Below are 21175 nucleotides of genomic sequence, written 5' to 3'. Positions count from 1 at the left end.
TGTCTCTCACATTCTTCCAGCAGGGTAAGCCAAGGCATTTTCTCTTAGTGGCAGGAGGGGTACCTAAGAGAAGATGCTCAAACATGCAAACAGGTCTCAAGCTTGTTTGTGTCAAGTTTGCTACTATTGCCAAACCCAAAGTCACTGGGAAGACACTGAAGAAGGGCATGATGCGGGGAGGCCACAGTGCAATCAACATCACGCTCCAATCTCAGACCGACTCACAGAGGGCACCAGGAGACTGTCTTGGCTTGTTATGGTCCATCGTTTCATCAGGCAGCAATGTCAGATCACGTGAGACAGTGTGGATAACTTAATTCTGCCTATCAGAAAAAGCATCATATGCAAATTTTAAAATCTTTGCTTGTTCCTTTATTTGATTTCATCTAGGTTTCCACCCATTAATTCCCTACATGAAGATGATGCCGGGGTTCTTGTTTGCGGAGCCGAAGAATGAGCTTCACAGTCAAGGTAGGAGAGCAAGGTACAGGCTTTTATTTAGAGATACAGTGAAAGAACAGAGCTCCCAGCTCATGCCAGGAGGGGACAAGAGAGTCCGTAGTGATGCGTTGTCTAGGGGGTTTTATAGGCAGCTGAGGATTTTTCGAGAACATGAAAAAAACTTAGGGGTGTGGACTTGTTAAGTGGTCTCTGAATATTTAGAATTAACTTAACACAAGCAACTTTCTCTGATGATTTCTCCCTGAGATACCAGCATCTTGGTCTGGGAGCATAAGAAACAAGGCCACCTGCTCAGCCCCCCAAGGTGAGCTGAGGTATTGTTTGCTAAAGAGTAAGTCAAGAATTTCTAACGTCTTAACTTCATGGGTATTAAAATGCAATCTTATCTTTAAGGTGGAATCTTTCCTGCCTTTTACTGTGTTGTTAATGCCTGGGCTTACTTGCTAAATTAGTTGCCCAGTTTGCAAAATCACTTCCTCAGATCTGAAGGAGAAAGACAGCACATAGGCCTGGGCCTTTTAGTATGCTAAAGAGAACTTTACACATGACTATAAATGGTAAGCATAATAAAACATGTGCTACTCTTCTTTATCTGGGGAACATTAACTGATTTCACTGAAGAATGATTCTAGAGCTCAATGTTTAACATAGAGTTTTAGCAGGGGGGTTTCCTTGCATGTAGTTACATTGCTCTGACTGCAAATATCCCACCCTGCCCCCTCCAGGGGCCTTCACCCTACTCTGACTACATCTACGTTCCCTGTCTCAGAACCAATGCGTAGTCTGATTTGCCACCTTCAATTTATGTTACAATGGTGTTAAATTTCCTACAGTTTGGGGAGTGGCTTAGGATCCTAGGCAAGCGATCTTGTTTAGTTCCTGAGCTTCCTGGGTGAAAACTTGAATGTCAGTGATTTCTCTCAAATGTGTACAGACTTATGTTTTTATAACAAGTTATGTAAAAAAAAAACGTTCTGTTACATATTATAGACATCCACCAGTTCACGATAAATTTATTTTTTTCATTTAACTAGTAGTTTTGGTTCAGATTTTGGGTTCAGGGGCTACTTAACTCTAAAATACTTGATTTTGAATGTGCTGTTTTATTGTCAGTTTAGCTGGATTTTAGTTTTCTAAATCAGTATTTCACATCATAATATATTGTCATTTTATTTTTTCTAATATTAGTATATAATATACCAATGAGGGTGAAAATTCTTAGGAAGAATGTCTGCTTACTTCATAATTTCCCTTTCCTATGTATTTCCCATTCACTTTTCCCAGAGGATATACTATTAGAGTTTCTATCCTTTTAATTTGTTCTGAATATATTTCATGGAGAAAATTAAGTCTCCTTAAAAGGAGACTGGACTTAAGCACTCTGGACTTAATTTATCCAAAGCTGTATTGGATTTATCCCTAATTTGTAGTTTTTAGGGCTATGGTAACTCTGTAACCTCCAAGAGAATGATTAGTCAAACTTTTGCTCAGTCACTATGCAAATATATGCTATGTAGCTTTTCCCAGCTGTTTAATTTTAATTTTTTCTTTATACTTTTCATAGAGAACTTGCTTTTACAAAAGGACTCAAGTATTTGACTGTCTGGAATATGATATTCATATACTTCTGAGTTAAGTCATAAATAGCAGATAATGTATTTCAGAAGCTTCTACATAACAAATCTACAAATAACTTGAAGTATCACCATGTTCTTAAACTGTTTATAGTAATCCTTCCAAAAGACATTGCACAAGTCCTTGTATTTTCAGAAGATATCGAAGATAAGTAGTGACTTCTTTCCCTCTACCTAAATAACTTAAGGCCAGGAGATGATACGTGCCAAAGTCATTGTTATTCCTGTGTCCTTCCTTAAATGAAACAAAGCAAAAGCAAACTCCAATGAAGTACTCTCCCTTCTTACTGCGGCCATCTATTCCCAGCCCCTCCAGTGATGTCAAATATATCACTGGGCTTATACTCATACACTCCACCCACGTTTCTGAAGTTATTTTGGTGATTTCCATTTATGTATAGATGAGCTTCCTAACAACCAGCCCTTTCAGTTCCTGACTACTTTAGTGCTTGTGATTTTGTTTCCCACCCTCACTTAAGCCACTCATTCTTATGGGCATACCCTACACATTTCTAATTATTATCCCACTCTTGACTACCTCCTATACTTTGAATTCCCTCCCTCTACTGCCCTTAGGTCGACTTTTAATAAATTATTATTATTACTATTATTATTATTATTTTTGCCTCTCCAGGACCTCTGCTACATTGATCCTAACTTTGCATCATCCATCATCTTCATGCGTCATTTTCATCCTTACACAAGTTGGATTCCAGCGCCCTTCATTATAGCCACTCTCATACACACAGCCACAAACTCGCAGCGCTGATTACCTTCAGCTTTTCAACCAATCAGTACCTATACCTTAGAGCTGAAAATGGTAGGGGAAAAATACAGCTAACTGGTATCACTTTGAGTTTTTTGACATCAGACTCCCAAGTGGTCACTCAATACTGTGAAGGCAATCCTTTACTTCCCAATTCATTCCACTATTCTTCCAAACAATGGATCACTATGCCTCCTTCTTCATCTTGTCTTAGTCCATGATATTTCTTTTTCAGTAAGAAAATGGTGCCAATCCAAAGAACTTCTTATCACCTCCCCTCCTATCTCCCATTCTACCTGCTTCTAAACCCACACATTTTTTCTTCTCTATTGTTAAAGTGGATGAATATTGCCAGTTGCTCTGTGAAGTCAACTCCTTTACTGCTGTCCTTAGATCTGGTATGCTCTCACATATTAATATCACTGGTGCAATTGTGCCTCCTCTTGGAACTTAAATTTGTCACTCTCTACTGTATTATTCACATCAGTATACATGTAAGATCTTACATGTAATTACCCAACTTAAACATCATTTACTGACTTCCTCCATACCACCCCATTCCCTTTGTTCTTTTAAAAGCAAAATTCCTCAATTTATCTCTAATTCTTCTCCTCTGTTAACCCACTCCAATCTCTAACACAAAACACTTTAATAGAAACAATTCTTGACAAGGTCATCCGAACTCTATATTATTAAATCTCAAGTTCATTTCTCAGTCCTCCTCTTACACAACACAATAGCATTTGACACAGTTGATCATGCTGTCCTTTATAAATGCCCGCTTTCTTCATTTGGCCTTGTTGATATCTCCTCCCTGTTTTTCTTTAACCTTCTACCTTCTCAGCCCATTTTGCTAAATCATTCTCTTCACCAACCATTGCATTTTGGTGTACTCTGATGCTCAGTCATCTCTTTTCTATAATAATTCTTTAGGTCAGATTCTCAAACTTATTAGGCTTAATAACTCTTTTAATAAGAAATGCTTTCTAAAACCACATTTTCTGTCCTAAACTAAAGCTTATAGATAATATAATTTACTCACACATATAACTATAAAAATCAAAAGAGTAGGAGATCTAAATTAATGGATGATAATATCATGTTTATGGATTGGGATACTCAATATTTTTAAGATGTTAGTTCTTGCCAAACCATCCCTTCAGCACTTTCCTAGCAGGACTTTTTCCCCCTAGAAATCCACAATCTCTTTCTAAAATCTGCATGGAAAGGCAAGGGAAATAGAATAGCCAAACTCTTTTGAAAAAGAATAAAGTAGGATTACCACCAGATTTCAAGAGTCTAAAGCTACAGAAAACAAAGACACTTTGGTGTTGGAGAATGGGTAGACACATAGATAAATGGAATAGAGTAGAAAGTTCAGTAGTAGACCCAAACATATATGATCAATTGGTTTTTTAACAGCTTCCTTGCCTAATTGTCATACAATAGACTGCAAAATTTGATAAGTTTATATGTATATATAAACTTATATATCACCGTAATCACTAGTTCCATAGCAACTAGGATCAACATGGAACTATTACCATAATCAAGGTAATGAACTTATCGACAAATTTAAAAGTTTCCTTTTGCCTCTTGGTAATTCATTCTTCCATCCCTTCCTCACCATCCCCACATCCCCCCTCCAGGTGAACACTGATCTGCTTTCATATCACTATGCATTAGTTTGCACTTCCATCATTTATATACTATATTTTTTTTCTTTTTAATTTTTTGTTAAGGTATGATTGATATACATTCTTATGAAGGTTTCACATGAAAAAACAGTGTGGTTACTTCACTCACCCTTATTACCAAGTCCCCACCCATACCCCAATTCAGTCACTGACCATCAGTGCAGCAAGATGCCACAGATCCACTATGTCCCTTCTCTGTGCTACACTGTTCTCCCTGTGATCCCCCACACCATGTGTACTAAACATAATACCCCTCAATCTCCTCCTCCCTCCCTCCCCACCCACACTCCCACACCCCTCCCCTTTGCCACTAGTTCATTCTTGGAGTCTCTGAGTGTGCTGCCATTTTGTTCCATCAGTTTTACTTCATTGTTATACTTCACAAATGAGGGAAATCATTTGGCATTTGTCTTTCTCCACCTGGCTTCTTTCACTGAGCATAATGTCCTCCAGCTGCATCAATGTTGTTGCAAATGGTAGGATTTGTTTCTTTCTTATGGCTGAATAGTATTCCATTGTGTATATGTACCACATCTTCTTTATCCATTCATCTACTGATGGACATTTCAATGTTGGCCATCCTTACTGGTGTGAGATGATACCTCATTGTGGTTTTAATTTGCATTTCCCTGATGATTAGTGATGAGGAGCATCTTTTCATATGTCTGTTGGCCATCTGAATTTCTTCTTTGGAGAAATGTCTCTTCATATCCTCTGCCCATTTGTTAATTGGGTTATTTGCTTTTTGGGTGTTCAGGCCTGTAAGTTCTTTATATATTTTGGATTTTGTGTGTAGAGTTCTGTAGATGTCTATTAGGTCCATCTGTTCTAATATTCTGTTCAGTGCCTTTCTGTCCTTACTTATTTTCTGTCTGGTTGATCTGTCCTTCAGAGTGAGTGTAGTGTTGAAAGCTCCTAGAATGAATGCATTGCATTCTATTTCAGTCAGTTAGTATTTGTTTTAAGTCAGTTAGTTAGTATTTGTTTCACATATGTAGGTGCTCTTGTGTTGGGAGCATAGATATTTATAATGGCTATATCTTCTTGTTGGATTGACCCCTTTATCATTTGTAATGTCCTTCTTTGTCTCTTGTGACTTTGTTTCAAAGTCTGTTTTGTCTGATACTAGTACTGCAACTCCTGCTTTTTTCTCTCTATTAGTTGCATGAAATATCTTTTTCCACCCCTTCACTTTTAGTCTGTGTATGTCTTTGGGTTTAAAGTAAGTCTCTTGTAGGCATCAAGCATATAGATGGGTCTTGTTTTTTTATCCATTCAGTGACTCTTTGTCTTTTGATTGGTGCATTCAGTCCATTTACATTTAGGGTGATTATTGATAGGTATGTACTTATTGCCATTGCAGAGTTTAGATTCGTGGTTACCAAAGGTTCAAGGTTAACTTCCTTACTGTCTAAGAGTCTAACTTAAATCACCTAATATGCTATTGCAAACATAATCTAAAGGTTCTTTTCTTTTTCTCCTCCTTTTTCTTCCTCCTCCATTCCTTACATATTAGGTATCATATTCTGTACTCTTTGTCTATCCCTTGATTGACTTTGGGGATAGTTAATTTAATTTTGCATTTGCTTAGTAATTAGCTGTTCTACTTTCTTTACTGCGGTTTTGTTACCTCTGGTGACAGCTATTAAACCTTAAGAACACTTCCAAGCAGTCCCTCCAAAATAGACTGTAGAGATGATTTGTGGGAGGTAAATTCTCTCAGCCTTTGCTTATCTGGAAATTGTTTAATCCCTCCTTCAAATTTAAATGATAATCTTGCTGGATAAAGTAATCTTGGTTCCAGGCCCTTCTGCTTCATGGCATTAAATACATCATGCCACTCCCTTCTAGCCTGTAAGGTTTCTGCTGAGAAGTCTGATGTTAGCCTGATGGGCTTTCCTTTGTATGTGATCTTATTTCTCTCTCTGGCTGCTTTTAATAGTCTGTCCTTATCCTTGATCTTTGCCATTTTAATTACTATATGTCTTGGTGTTGTCTTCTTTGGGTCCCTTGTGTTGGGACATCTGTGGATCTCCATGGCCTGAGAGACTATCTCCTTCCCCAGATTGGGGAAGTTTTCAGCAATTACCTCCTCAAAGACACTTTCTATCCCTTTCTCTTTCTCTTCTTCTGGTATCCCTATAATGCGAATATTGTTACGTTTGGATTGGTCACACAGTTCTCTTAATATTCTTTCATTCTTAGAGATCCTTTATTCTCTCTGTGCCTCAGCTTCTTTGTATTCCTCTTCTCTAGTTTCTATTTCATTTATCATCTCCTCCACCATATCTAACCTGCTTTTAATACCCTTCATTGTGCTCTTCAATGATTGGATCTCTGACCAGAATTCATTCCTGAGTTCTTGAATATCTTTCCATACCTCCATTAGCATGTTTCTGATTTTTATTTTGAACTCCCTTTCAGGAAGAATCATGAGGTCCATGTCATTTAAATCTTTCTCGGGAGATGTATTAATAATTTTACTCTGTACCAGGTTCCTTTGGTGTTTCATATTTGTATATGGCGCCCTCTAGTGTCCAGAAGCTCTACTCTCTGGAGCTGCTCAGCCCCTGAAGCAATGTCGGGGGTTGTAGGGGAGTGGTATTAGTGCCTGTGGGGAGGAAAGAGCTGTTCCCCGCCTCCCGGCTGCTCTGCCTGTCTCTACTGCCTGAACCAGTGGGCCGAGCACACAGGTATAAGCTTTTGTCCCAGAGAAGCCAGATATGGATCCCTGCTTTCCACAGGTGGCTGGAATCTCAGTATCTCCAGGAATTCTGCCTGTCTTAGCTTTCCAACCCCATAATCAGAAGCAGCTAAATAACCATGAGTATCATGAAAGCACCATGAAATGTAGGTTTGTGCTCCCAGAGCAGATCTCCGGAGGTAGGTATTCAGCAGTCCCAGGCCTTCCACTCCCTCCCCACTCAGTTTCTCTTCCTCCTGCTGGTGAGCTGGGGTGGGGGAAGGGCTCAGGTCCTGCCGGGCCACAGCTTTGGTACGTTACCCTGTTCCGTGAAGTCTGCTCTTTTTCTCCAAGTGTAAGCAGTCTGGGGCAGTCCTCTTTTGTGTTGCTCTTTCAGGGTTAGTTGTATTAATTATATTTTCATATTATATGTGGTTTTAGGAGGAAGCCTCTGTCTCACTTCTCATGCCACCATCTTTAATCCTGAGGAGAATCTATACTATATTTTTTTTATCTCGGTTTCACTCAGCATAATGGTTTTCAGATTCATTCTCTAATTGCATAAGCCAAGGTCACAAAGATTTTTATGTCATGGATAAATCCACCCTCAGAGTCCACAGATGCAGAACCCCATTTTATGAATGATTCTTAATAAATATGTATTGAACAAATACATAGAATTACATTCTTCACCCTTTGAATCACCCAGCTTCATATTACAGTGCTTTTTTTCTTTTGTAAAGTACCGTCATGCTAAAATTTGTTTCCATTATGATCCTCATTGGTAGATTGGAGAGCTTCAACCCCAAATAGTTCAACAGCTTTCCTAAGGCATTAGGGACTTGGGTACAAACCCAAAGACACAAATACATGATTCAAAGAGAGTTGGGTTGTAGTTACGAGTTAAGAATTTTAAATTATTTGGACATATATTAAGACATTCTACTTGTTTTTTCTTAACTAGGAGAGACTATTAATTACAGTCTGAGAAAAGTTTAAGTGGAATTACTGCAGTTCAGTGGCCTCTCCTCTGGTGAAAATATGTTGACCTTGTATAATTAAGGCTCCAATGTAGTCTCATCAAACAACTACCATCATAACAAAAAACCTTAAATAGACATTGAATGAATATAGAAAAAATTAAATTGTATTTCCATATCTGTAGAAGTTATAGCTCAGAATGAAGAAATAAGTTTCTTTTCCATAAAAATTTGCAATCCCAGCATTTTTTACTGCCATTTTTAGTTTTTTTCCCTCTTGCAATTTTTTTCCTCTCTTCGATATGTCCATTTTGTGAAAATGGGCAACAAAGGAGTACTGGAGGGGAAAGAGAATAGCAGAAGGAAAACAGCATCTTTAGGAAGAATCTTTCTGAGGGAAATGAATTTGAGGTGAGGCCAGATCATGAGACACTCAGACCCATTCTATGGTTCTACAACCTGAGTCAGCTCCCTCCAGTGGGCCAGGCCTGGCAGGTGCCGCAGAAGCAGGCATGGTCCTGCCCTCTGTGTGCACTGGTTATCAGGGATGCAGATGCACAGACAGATAAAATCAGTATGAGGCCATTACTGTCCATCTCACAGATGTGCTCAGTCTTGTTAACTAACACAGTCCGATATCATGCAGTCAGTGTTTGAGCCAAGATTTGGGGTTCAGGGCTGGTGGAGGCCTGTCCTTGTCCCCTTGCACCAGTCTTCTCCCTTCTCCACATTTCAGAGCACCTCATTTGTCCATCTTTTAGTAACACAAAGTTAGAAAAATCTCACCCACAGACAGATACAGGGATGTAGTTTTTAATCTCTGTAGAAGCACATGTGGAAAAGAAGAATATTAGATAAAATTCTGAAAAACTTCACTAATACCCCTTTCTCCCCCTACCCCACAAACAGCAGGTAATGTCCCTCTGGAGTAGAAGTCCCTCCTTCTCCCAAAAAGAAGAAAAACTGCTGGACTCTTCCATAAACTTGATTTTCCCTGGCTGGACAGAGATGGTGACTCAGAGTTATTCATCTTCAGTAGTAAATAGGAGAAGTGATCACCAGAAGAGGTGGAGAGTTACTGGGAAGGAGCTGACAGCGATATTGTTGATCTTGATTGTGATGGTGAGCACATAGTTTATCTGTCATTGGAACCCCTAAATTCGTAATCAGTTGGTCAGAAATACAGTTGCAAGGGGAGGAAGATGGTGGCGTGAGTAGAGCAGCGGAAATCTCCTCCCAAAACCACATATATCTATGAAAATATAACAAAGACAACCCTTCCTAGAATAAAGACCAGAGGACACAGGACAATATCCAGACCACATCCGCACCTGAGAGAACCCAGCGCCTCGCAAAGAGGGTAAGATACAAGCCCCGGCCTCGTGGGAGCCGAGCGCCCATCCCCCCAACTCCCGGCGGGAGAAGAGCAGGCAGAGCGGGAGGGAGACGGAGCCCAGGACTGCCGAACACCCAGCCCCAGCCATCCGGGCCAGAGTGCAGGGCCCTGGATACTAGGAAAACAGGGCAGCAAGAACAGTGAGCAGGCACAGGGGGCCTGGCGCTGGAGGACACCAGAAAAGTGAGCGACCATTTTCTTTTTTTTTTTTTTTTTTGCTGTTTTGTTTTGGCGAGCGCTTTTTGGAAGTCTTAAAGGGATAGGGATCCCAATACTAGGGAAACAGGACAGCAAGACCGGTGAGCAGATGCCTGAGGCTGGCACCGCAGAATAAAGAAAAACGAGCAGCCACCTATTTATTTATTTATTTATTTTTTGTGATCGTTGTTTTGTTTTGGCGGGTGCTTTTTGGAAGTCTTAAAGGGGCAGGGCGGGGCACTTAATCCAGAGGTAGGGAATCCGGGGATCTCTGGGCACCCTAATCCCCTGGGCTGCAGGGAGCACGGAGGCCCCTTATGGAGATAAATAGCCTCCAGGCCGCTTCCCCTCCAACGCAACTCCACCACTTTGGAGCAGAGGCCCGAACCAGGCCACGCCCACAGCAACAGCGGAGATAAACTCCATAGCAGCCGGGCAGGAAGCAGAAACCCTGTCTGCGCGCAGCTGCCCAGCAAAAGCGACTAGAGGTCGCTGTTCTCCCAGGAGAGGAGGGCCACAAACCAACAAGAAAGGAAGTCCTTCCAGCCGTCACTCGTCCCAGCTCTGCAGACTATTCCTATCACCATGAAAAGGCAAAGCTACAGGCAGACAAAGATCACAGAGACAACACCAGAGAAGGAGACAGACCTAACCAGTCTTCCTGACAAAGAATTCAAAATAAGAATCATAAACATGCTGACAGAGATGCAGAGAAATAGGCAACAGAAATGGGATGAAGTCCGGAGGAAGATCACAGATGCCAGAAAGGAGATTACAGAAATGAAACAAACTCTGGAAGGGTTTATAAGCAGAATGGATAGGATGCAAGAGGCCATTGATGGAACTGAAACCAGAGAACAGGAACGCATAGAAGCTGACATACAGAGAGATAAAAGGATCTCCAGGAATGAAACAATGTTAAGAGAACTGTGTGACCAATCCAAAAGGAACAATATCCGTATTATAGGGGTTCCAGAAGAAGAAGAGAGAGGAAAAGAGATGGAAAGTATCTTAGAAGAAATAATTGCTGAAAACTTCCCCAAACTGGGGGAGGAAGTAATCGAACAGACCACGGAAATACACAGAACCCCCAACAGAAAGGATCCAAGGAGGACAACACCAAGACACATAATAATTAAAATGGCAAAGATCAAGGACAAGGAAAGAGTGTTAAAGGCAGCTAGAGAGAAAAAGGTCACCCATAAAGGAAAACCCATCAGGCTAACATCAGACTTCTCGACAGAAACCCTACAGGCCAGAAGAGAATGGCATGATATATTTAATACAATGAAACAGAAGGGCCTTGAACCAAGGATACTGTATCCAGCACGACTATCATTCAAATATGATGGTGGGATTAAATAATTCCCAGACAAACAAAAACTGAGGGAATTTGCTTTCCACAAACCACCTCTACAGAACATCTTACAGGGACTGCTCTAGATGGGAGCACTCCTAGAAACAGCACAGCACAAAACACACAACATATGAAGAATCGAGGAGGAGGAATAAGAAGGGAGAGAAGAAAAGAATCTCCAGACAGTGTATATAACAGCTCAATAAGCGAGCTAAGTTAGGCAGTAAGATACTAAAGAGGCTAACCTTGAACCTTTGGTAACCACGAATTTAAAGCCTGCAATGGCAATAAGTACATATCTTTCAATAGTCACCCTAAATGTTAATGGGCTAAATGCACCAATCAAAAGACATAGAGTAATAGAATGGATAAAAAAGCAAGACCCATCTATATGCTGCTTACAAGAAACTCACCTCAAACCCAAAGACATGTACAGATTAAAAGTCAAGGGATGGAAAAACATATTTCAAGCAAACAACAGCGAGAAGAAAGCAGGGGTTGCAGTACTAACATCAGACAAAATAGACTTCAAAACAAAGAAAGTAACAAGAGATAAAGAAGGACACTACATAATGATAAAGGGCTCAGTCCAACAAGAGGATATAACCATTCTAAATATATATGCACCCAACAAAGGAGCACCAGCATATGTAAAACAAATACAAACAGAACTAAAGGGGGAAATAGACTGCAATGCATTCATTCTAGGAGACTTCAACACACCACTCACCCCAAAGAATAGATCCACTGGGCAGAAAATAAGTAAGGACACGGAAGCACTGAACAACACAGTAGAGCAGATGGACCTAATAGACATCTATGAACTCTATATCCAAAAGCAACAGGATATACATTCTTCTCAAGTGCGCATGGAACATTCTCCAGAATAGACCACATACTAGGCCACAAAAAGAGCCTCAGAAAATTCCAAAAGATTGAAATCCTACCAACCAACTTTTCAGACCACAAAGGCATAAAACTAGAAATAAACTGTACGAAGAAAGCAAAGAGGCTCACAAGCACATGGAGGCTTAACAACACGCTCCTAAATAATCAATGGATCAATGACCAAATCAAAATGGAGATCCAGCATTATATGGAAACAAATGACAACAACAACACTAAGCCCCAACTTCTGTGGGACACAGCAAAAGCAGTCTTAAGAGGAGAGTATATAGCAATCCAAGCATATTTTAAAAAGGAAGAACAATCCCAAATTAATGGTCTAATGTCACAATTATCGAAATTGGAAAAAGAAGAACAAATGAGGCCTAAGGTCAGCAGAAGGAGGGACATAATAAAGATCAGAGAAGAAATAAATAAAATTGAGAAGAATAAAACAATAGCAAAAATCAATGAAACCAAGAGCTGGTTCTTCCAGAAAATAAACAAAATAGATAAGCCTCTAGCCAGACTTATTAAGAAGAAAAGAGAGTCAACACAAATCAAGAGTCTCAGAAACGAGAAAGGAAAAATCACGATGGACCCCACAGAAATACAAAGAATTATTAGAGAATACTATGAAAACCTATATGCTAACAAGCTGGGAAACCTAGAAGAAATGGACAACTTCCTAGAAAAATACAACCTTCCACGAATGAACCCAGAAAGAAACAGAAAATCTAAACAGACCAATTACCAGCAACGAAATTGAAGCGGTAATCAAAAAACTACCAAAGAACAAAACCCCCAGGCCAGATGGATTTACCTCGGAATTTTATCAGACATACAGGGAAGACATAATACCCATTCTCCTTAAAGTTTCCCAAAAAATAGAGGAGGAGGGGATACTCCCAAACTCATTCTATGAAGCTAACATCACCCTAATACCAAAACCAGGCAGAGACCCCACCAAAAAAGAAAACTACAGACCAATATCCCTGATGAACGTAGATGCAAAAATACTCAACAAAATATTAGCAAACCGAATTCAAAAATACATCAAAAGGATCGTACACCATGACCAAGTGGGATTCATCCCAGGGATGCAAGGATGGTACAACATTCGAAAGTCCATCAACATCATCCACCACATCAACAAAAAGAAAGACAAAAACCACATGATCATCTCCATAGATGCTGAAAAAGCATTTGACAAAGTTCAACATCCATTCATGATAAAAACACAGCAAAATGGGAATAGAGGGCAAGTACCTCCACATAATAAAGGCCATCTATGATAAACCCACAGCCAACATTATATTGAACAGCGAGAAGCTGAAAGCATTTCCTCTGAGATCGGGAACTAGACAGGGATGCCCACTCTCTCCGCTGTTATTTAACATAGTACTGGAGGTCCTAGCCACGGCAATCAGACAAAACAAAGAAATACAAGGAATCCAGATTGGTAAAGAAGAAGTTAAACTGTCACTATTTGCAGATGACATGATACTGTACATAAAAAACCCTAAAGACTCCACCCCAAAACTACTAGAACTGATATCGGAATACAGCAAAGTTGAAGGATACAAAATCAACACACAGAAATCTGTGGCTTTCCTATACACTAACGATGAACCAACAGAAAGAGAAATCAGGAAAAAACTCCATTCACAATTGCATCAAAAAAAATAAAATACCTAGGAATAAACCTTACCAAGGAAGTGAAAGACTTATACTCTGAAAACTACAAGTCACTCTTAAGAGAAATTAAAGGGGACACTAACAGATGGAAACTCATTCCCATGCTCGTGGCTAGGAAGAATTAATATCATCAAAATGGCCATCCTGCCCAAGGCAATATGCAGATTTGATGCAATCCCTATGAAACTACCAGCAACATTCTTCAATGAACTGGAACAAATAATTCAAAAATTCATATGGAAACACCAAAGACCCCGAAGAGCCAAAGCAATCCTTAGAAAGAAGAATAAAGTAGGGGGGAATCTCACTCCCCAACTTCAAGCTCTACTATAAAGCCATAGTAATCAAGACAATTTGGTACTGGCACAAGAGCAGAGCCACAGACCAATGGAACAGACTAGACAATCCAGACATTAACCCAGACATATATGGTCAATTAATATTTGATAAAGGAGCCATGGACATACAATGGCGAAATGACAGTCTCTTCAACAGGTGGTGCTGGCAAAACTGGACAGCTACATGTAGGAGAATGAAACTGGACCATTGTCTAACCCCATATACAAAAGTAAACTCAAAATGGATCAAAGACCTGAATGTAAGTCATGAAACCATTAAACTCTTGGAAGAAAACATAGGCAAAATCCTCTTAGATATAAACATGAGTGACCTCTTCTTGAACATATCTCCCCGGGCAAGGAAAACAACAGCAAAAATGAATAAGTGGGACTATATTAAGCTGAAAAGCTTCTGTACAGCAAAAGACACCATCAATAGAACAAAAAGGAACCCTACAGTATGGGAGAACATATTTGGAAATGACACATCTGATAAAGGCTTGACGTCCAGAATATATAAAGAGCTCACACGCCTCAACAAACAAAAAACAAATAACCTAATTAAAAATGGGCAGAGGAACTGAACAGACAGTTCTCCAAAAAAGAAATACAGATGGCCAACAGACACATGAAAAGATGCTCCACATCGCTAATTATCAGAGAAATCCAAATTAAAACTACAATGAGGTATCACCTCACACCAGTAAGGATGGCTGCCATCCAAAAGACAAACAACAACAAATGTTGGCGAGGCTGTGGAGAAAGGGGAACCCTCCTACACTGCTGGTGGGAATGTAAGTTAGTTCAACCATTGTGGAAAGCAGTATGGAGGCACATCAAAATACTCAAAACAGACCTACCATTTGACCCAGGAATTGCACTCCTAGGAATTTACCCTAAGAATGCAGCAATCAAGTATGAGGAAGATCAGTGCACCCCTATGTTTATTGCAGCACTATTTACAATAGCCAAGAATTGGAAGCAACCTAAATGTCTATTGATAGATGAATGGATAAAGAAGACGTGGTAGATATAAGATATACACAATGGAATACTACTCAGCCATAAGAGAAGGGCAAATCCAACCATTTGCAGCAACATGGATGGAGCTGAAGGGTATTATGGTCAGTGAAACAAGCCAAGCGGAGAAAGAGAAATACCAAATGATTTCACTTATCTGTGGAATATAAGAACAAAGGAAAAACTGAAGGAATAAAACAGCAGCAGAATCACAGAACTCAAGAATGGACTAACAGTTACCAAAGGGAAAGGGACTGGGGAGGATGGGTGGGTAGGGAGGGATAAGGCGGGGAGAAGTAGGGGGGTATTAAGATTAGCATGCATGGGGGGTAGGAGAAAAGTGGGGGCTGTATAACACAGAGTAGGCAAGTAGTGATTCTACAACATTTTGCTATGCTGATGGACAGTGACTGGAAAGGGGTTTATAGGGGGGACCTGGTATAGGGGAGAGCCTAGTAAACATAATATTCGTCATGTAAGTGTAGATTAGTGATACCAAAAAAAAAAAGGCATTTCCTGTGTGGTAACCTCCAATGAGTTCTACACAAGGGTATAATGGGCATATAAAAGTGTAGGCAAAGGGTCTTTTTGTGTTTATACAGAGGATCAAAGCCTAATTGGGCTACCCCGAAAATGAACTAAGATATGATATGAAAATGAACTTCCAACATCAGCGCTCTCTGACTCATGCTAGAGGATGATCATCAAAAAACCCCAACAAAGGTCCACGCACTGCTACAGCTGTAGATGCACTCATCCCACCAGTTCCTGGACTTGCCATGGGAATGAGGAAGGAGATATCTAAGCTGGCCTGTGCATACAGTAAAACAACAAATTTGACTGGATCTATACTGTTGGAACTCAACCAAGAATTAGGAGAAGTGGAAATTGTAGCACTCCAAAATCTTACAACTACAGACTATTTAGTGTTAAAAGAACATAAGGAATGTGAACATTCCCCAGGAATGGGTTGTTTTAATTTGTCTGATTTCTCTCAGACTGTTCAAGTTCAGTTGGACAATATCCACCATATCATAGATAAGTTTTTACAAATGCCTAAGGTGCCTAACTGGTATTCTTGGTTTCACTGGAGATGGCTGGTAATTACTGGTATGCTTTGGTTATGTAACTATACTCCTATTATGTTAATGTGTGTGCGCAATTTAAGTAGTAGCTTAAAACCTATACATGCTGAAGTTACTCTACAAGAAGATATGTCAAAGAAATAATCAATCTTCCCATGTTTTCTTCCACCTGCTACTTCTATAGCTTTTCTTTTTCCTTCCTTATTACAACCCTTAAATAGAATTCATGCCTCATATCAGATTTACCGAGTATCATAATTCTTCCAAGTGGTAAAGATACCTCAAGACAAATGCTGGGCATAGAAGCTACAGGGCATAAATATGCAAAGAAATAAAAAGCTAACCATTTCAAACAATAAGGCTTCTCTCTCACTTACCAACTTTACATTTCCCTGTATGGCCCCGGAAGATGACTGGTTAGCCAGAGACGGGTAAGATTCTTCAAGGGAGGAACAACCTAAGACAGGCACAGTCGCAGGGGGGTCATCAGGTGAGAAATTGGGGATCAACAGAGGTGAGGCTTAGAACCTCACCACTCCTGTTCTGATAGAAATCTTCTGCATACGTGGATGTTTTATTGCCCTTGTCTAGCTTGGATTAACACATAGTCTACAGGCACACACCTGATCATCTACATTTGCTCTCTTACAACACTAAACTATGTTTTCTACCTTTATCTTGTATCTACCTACCACTTCAGCTTTTTATTAAAAATAATAATAATAAAGAGAGAAATGTGGTATCCACATATAAATCAAGTATAAAAATCAAATGAGTATTCATATTTGAACTGACTGTTTATAGTTCATAATGCATGAGCAAAACCTAAGGTTTCTGTGATGGCTGCCCTTGTACCTTTCACCATGTAAGAACTTATTCACTATGTAGGAATTTGTTCTCCATGTAAGAACTTGTTTGTTATGCCTCAGAAGATTGGAGACTGACGAAAATTAGGCTTGGGGTGGATTAATGATTGTGCATTGAGCATTGACTCCCCTGTACAGAATTTTATTGTTGTTAACAACCATTTGATCAATAAATATGAGAGATGCTCTCACAAACAAAAAACAAAAAACAAAAACAAAAACAAAAAAGTACACACTTCCAATGGTAAAATAATAAGTAACTGGGATGTAATGAATATAGTCAAGATATTGTAACAGCTTGGTATGGTGATAGCTGGTACCTAGAATTGTCATGTATATAAATGTTGAATCACTATGTTGTACACCTGAAACTAATGTAATGTGTGTGTCAAGTACCCTTCAATAAAAAATAATTATCTACAAAAAAAAAAAAAGAAATACAGTTGCCCTGGAGTCCCCCATCTTGTGCCTGGCATCTGAAGTAAGGGCAGACTTATTGCAGACTGCCCTTTAACCTGTCTGGATTATGTATCATGTACTGTCACTGTATAAAAAATCCATAATCAAACTATATGCTAAAATTATTGCCCAAATTAAAAATGGGGGTTTATGGGCTCCTACAGTCATGGAGATACTTTGCACATTAAAGAAGATATTAAAAGGCCATGTACTTAATTATACATGTACTTAATTATACAGATTAAATACTTGTAGCATTATGTAAGACAATTTTGAAAGGATGAAGATTAAAGGAGTAAAAGTACAATGGTAGAAAGCATGATCCGATTACATAAATGAATTTAAAATTTTAACTTGTAGCTAAGCAGGGAGGTTTCTTACAAATATATGGACAAAGTATATGAATGCTCTCAAGATTTACCATGTGTGGGAAAATTTAAGGTTTTTTTCTTTTTACAGTTTTATTGAGGTATAAGTCAAGACTTTTTAGTAAACTTGTGATTTAAGTTTGTGAGCTATCACCACAATCCAGTTTAAAAAATTTTTCATTGTCCCCAAAATGGGCCCTCAAGCCCATTTACACTTTTTTTCCTAAAGGAAAACACACACACTCATACACATATTACTGAAAAGAAAAATCACCTAGTACCACCTAGTGGTGTTTAAGTGGATAGCATGCTGAATTTGGGTTCAGGAATCCTCAGATTTGAGATTTCCTTCTACATGATCAGCTGCAAGTATTTATGGTTTATAATTGGAATTCACGTTGGAAATATTCATAAGCTAAAGTCGTTACTAGATAATTTTTAAAACTTTTATTTTAAAAACCAGTGATACCCTTTCTTCAAATGAGAATTTACTTGGAGCCCCACTATGGTGATCTGATAAATGCTTAATACATAATTTTGTTTGAGGCAGGGATGGGGGAAGAGGATCCTAGCCCACTTGTTCCTATGACTTGATGAAATTAACTTTATAAAGAAAGACTGCCAAGAAATACAAAAATAGAAAGAATGGTTACTGGGAATTGGAAAAGGAGTGAATTTTTCCTTTTGGTTTTATTTTTCTCTTAAGTATGCATTTATAATTGAAAAAAAATGCAACAAACTTTATTTTCAGAAGTGAACATCAAATTTCAAACTATTGAGAAAATGCCTAGCAAAGCCCTTGAAAGATAGCAATTTTCCATCACAATTTTCCTTCTGGATTCTCCCTATTGGTGATAATAACTGCATCTTTCACAGGGTAAGACTGAAAGTGGTGATTAACTGGGGGGCTCCCAGTATGACTCTTTGGTGCAGACTCCACCTATTACCTGGCTTCATGGGAGATCAATATCTCAAGATTAATTAAGTCAGCAATTAATAGCATTATTATAGTGAAATACACATAGTTTTGATAGCATTATCAGAAAATAATGCTTTACTGCAGAAAAATTACTCAGAGGAACAATTTTGGCAAACAGAATTATGTAATTAGAGATGTCAAATTGGGTAATAATAATAAATGTCAAATTTAAATTCCAATTATGGCTCTTTCTTACTATCTATGTGACCTTGGGTAGGCTACTTGACCTCCTTCTGAATTTGTTTATCAACTGTAAACTGGGATAATAAAAATACCTAACTTACAGGGATGTTATGGGAATTAAGTTAAATAATACATATATACCATATATTAAGCACTCAATAAATATTAGGTGTTGCTACTATTACTTTACTATCAGTATTATTTTCTTAGGGTGGTGTGTGAGAGATCTGGGTTAACCTGTGACTGTGGGGGAGATCTGATCACACTACTATAGGTGCTGGTAGAAAAAGTACTGGAGAGGTGGTGCGAGGTGCTGTCCTTGGTTCTGAAACCACCATCGCTCAGCAGAGCAAGATTGTTCTGAAACTTTGGTATACCGGGAATTCCCAGTCCAAACTCTTTCAATAATTTTGAAGTAGGTGAGAGCAGAAATGAAAGGAAACGTGCATGCACACATGTACACACACATACATACACACACAAAGAGGGAGAGAGAGAGAGAGAGGGAGGGACAGAGGCATAGCCCCTGAGAAGTTGCCTGGGTGAGGGGTGGGAAGAAACAGTGCTTGACATTGTTTTCAAATAACATTGCTTGTTGTCATAAAGAAAGAAACAGCCCCTTGCATTTAGCAGAGAGTTGTACGTGTCTACGGTGCAGTTTATATATTTCTTCTCTCAAGTTATCCTTGGTGTCCTTCCCTAAGGCAGTATCTAATCACCCTGAGATTAGTACCCACTAGACTGCAAATTCCCTAAGGACAGGGACTGTGTCTTGCATTTTCCTGAGGACTATGGATAATGCCTGTGTCTTAGTCAACTCAGGCTACCATAACCCAATGCCATAGATTGAGTGGCTTAAAGAACAGGAATTTATTTCTCAAGATTCTGAAGGTTGTTAAGTGTAAGATCAGGGTGCCAGCACAGTTGGCCTTTTTGCTGTGAGAGAGAGAGAAGAAATAACAGTGTTTTTCTGGTATTTTTTCTTATATGGACACTAATCCTATCATGAGGTCACCACCCTCATGACCTTATTTAACCCTAATAACCTCCCAAAGGCCTCATCTCCAAATACCATCACACTGGGGGTTAAGGCTTTAACATAATGAATGTGGGAGGAACAATAACATTCAGTCAATAGCAGCTTGTAAAGTGGAAAGCACATAGCATTGCTCACAGAAAAGGCCTCAATAAATGGTAGTTATATATAAAGAGGGACATGTAATCTGACTGCATAATTGCACTTCTTTTCCATGCTGCAGACCTTGTAAGATGGATATGGTAGTAGTATGTACAGTTTTGCCATTGTCTTTGTTTCCTCAGCCACATGTACCTGTTCAACATATGTGCAGATTGACTGTGATGGGCATGGTGGTCATCCCAAGGTGTGAAGCATCTTGGGATGGAGCCTGAGTGCTAGGAAAGTACTGAGTCTAACTACCCCAAGGGATGATTGTTGGCTGGAGCCTTTGGAGACTAAATCCTAAAGCAGTTTAACGTGGCATTCAAGAATAGCTAAGATAACCCTTCTTGGCCTTTTGGCTAAGATCAAGTGTAGTGTCTGTTCTTATCAGTTTAATATAATACATCCTCTATTTGAGGACAATATAGTAAATGGATTTTTAGATCAGGGAGGTGGAATAGGAGCTTGCTCCGTTCACTCTTCCAGAAAAAAGAAAGAATAGCTGAGATTTACATAGCACTTATGTGCCAGCTCTTCTAAGCACATTATATATATTGACTCATTTAAATTATTCAACAACCCTTCGGGGTAAAACTAGTATTATTGTAATTTTACAGGTGAGGAACAGAGGCAAAAATATGTAAAAAACCTTGGCTAAGGTCACACAGTGGAGGTCACAGGGGAGGTTGAATGCAGGCAGTCTGGTGCTATTCCCTGTGCTCTTAACCACTGTGATACAGTGTTTTTCCTGAAATTTAAGCTACATACTGCAATTAGGCCTTTTCTTCTTGGGTTTAGTCCCCTTGCATATACTGTAGCTTCCTCTTGTTAATATCCAAAGACTGTGAGGGATGGCAGAGGGAAAGTTTGGATAGGCATGAAGAAGCAACTTCCCTTGGCAAAGGGAATCAAGGGAATTCCAGTGTCTTCAAGAAGGTGGG

General features: G+C 39.3%; 1 pseudogene; it reads left to right on the top strand.

The window, feature by feature from the left end:
* Positions 1–20573: 20573 nt before the first annotated feature.
* LOC118917379 (U2 spliceosomal RNA) lies at positions 20574–20746 on the top strand (annotated as a pseudogene).
* The last annotated feature ends 429 nt before the right edge of the window (positions 20747–21175 follow it).

The sequence above is a fragment of the Manis pentadactyla genome, chromosome 8 (assembly GCF_030020395.1).
Source record: "Manis pentadactyla isolate mManPen7 chromosome 8, mManPen7.hap1, whole genome shotgun sequence".
Taxonomy (NCBI): Eukaryota; Metazoa; Chordata; class Mammalia; order Pholidota; family Manidae; genus Manis; species Manis pentadactyla.
The sequence above is the reverse complement of the archived record's forward strand: the minus strand, read 5'-3'. Positions and strand labels throughout refer to the sequence as shown.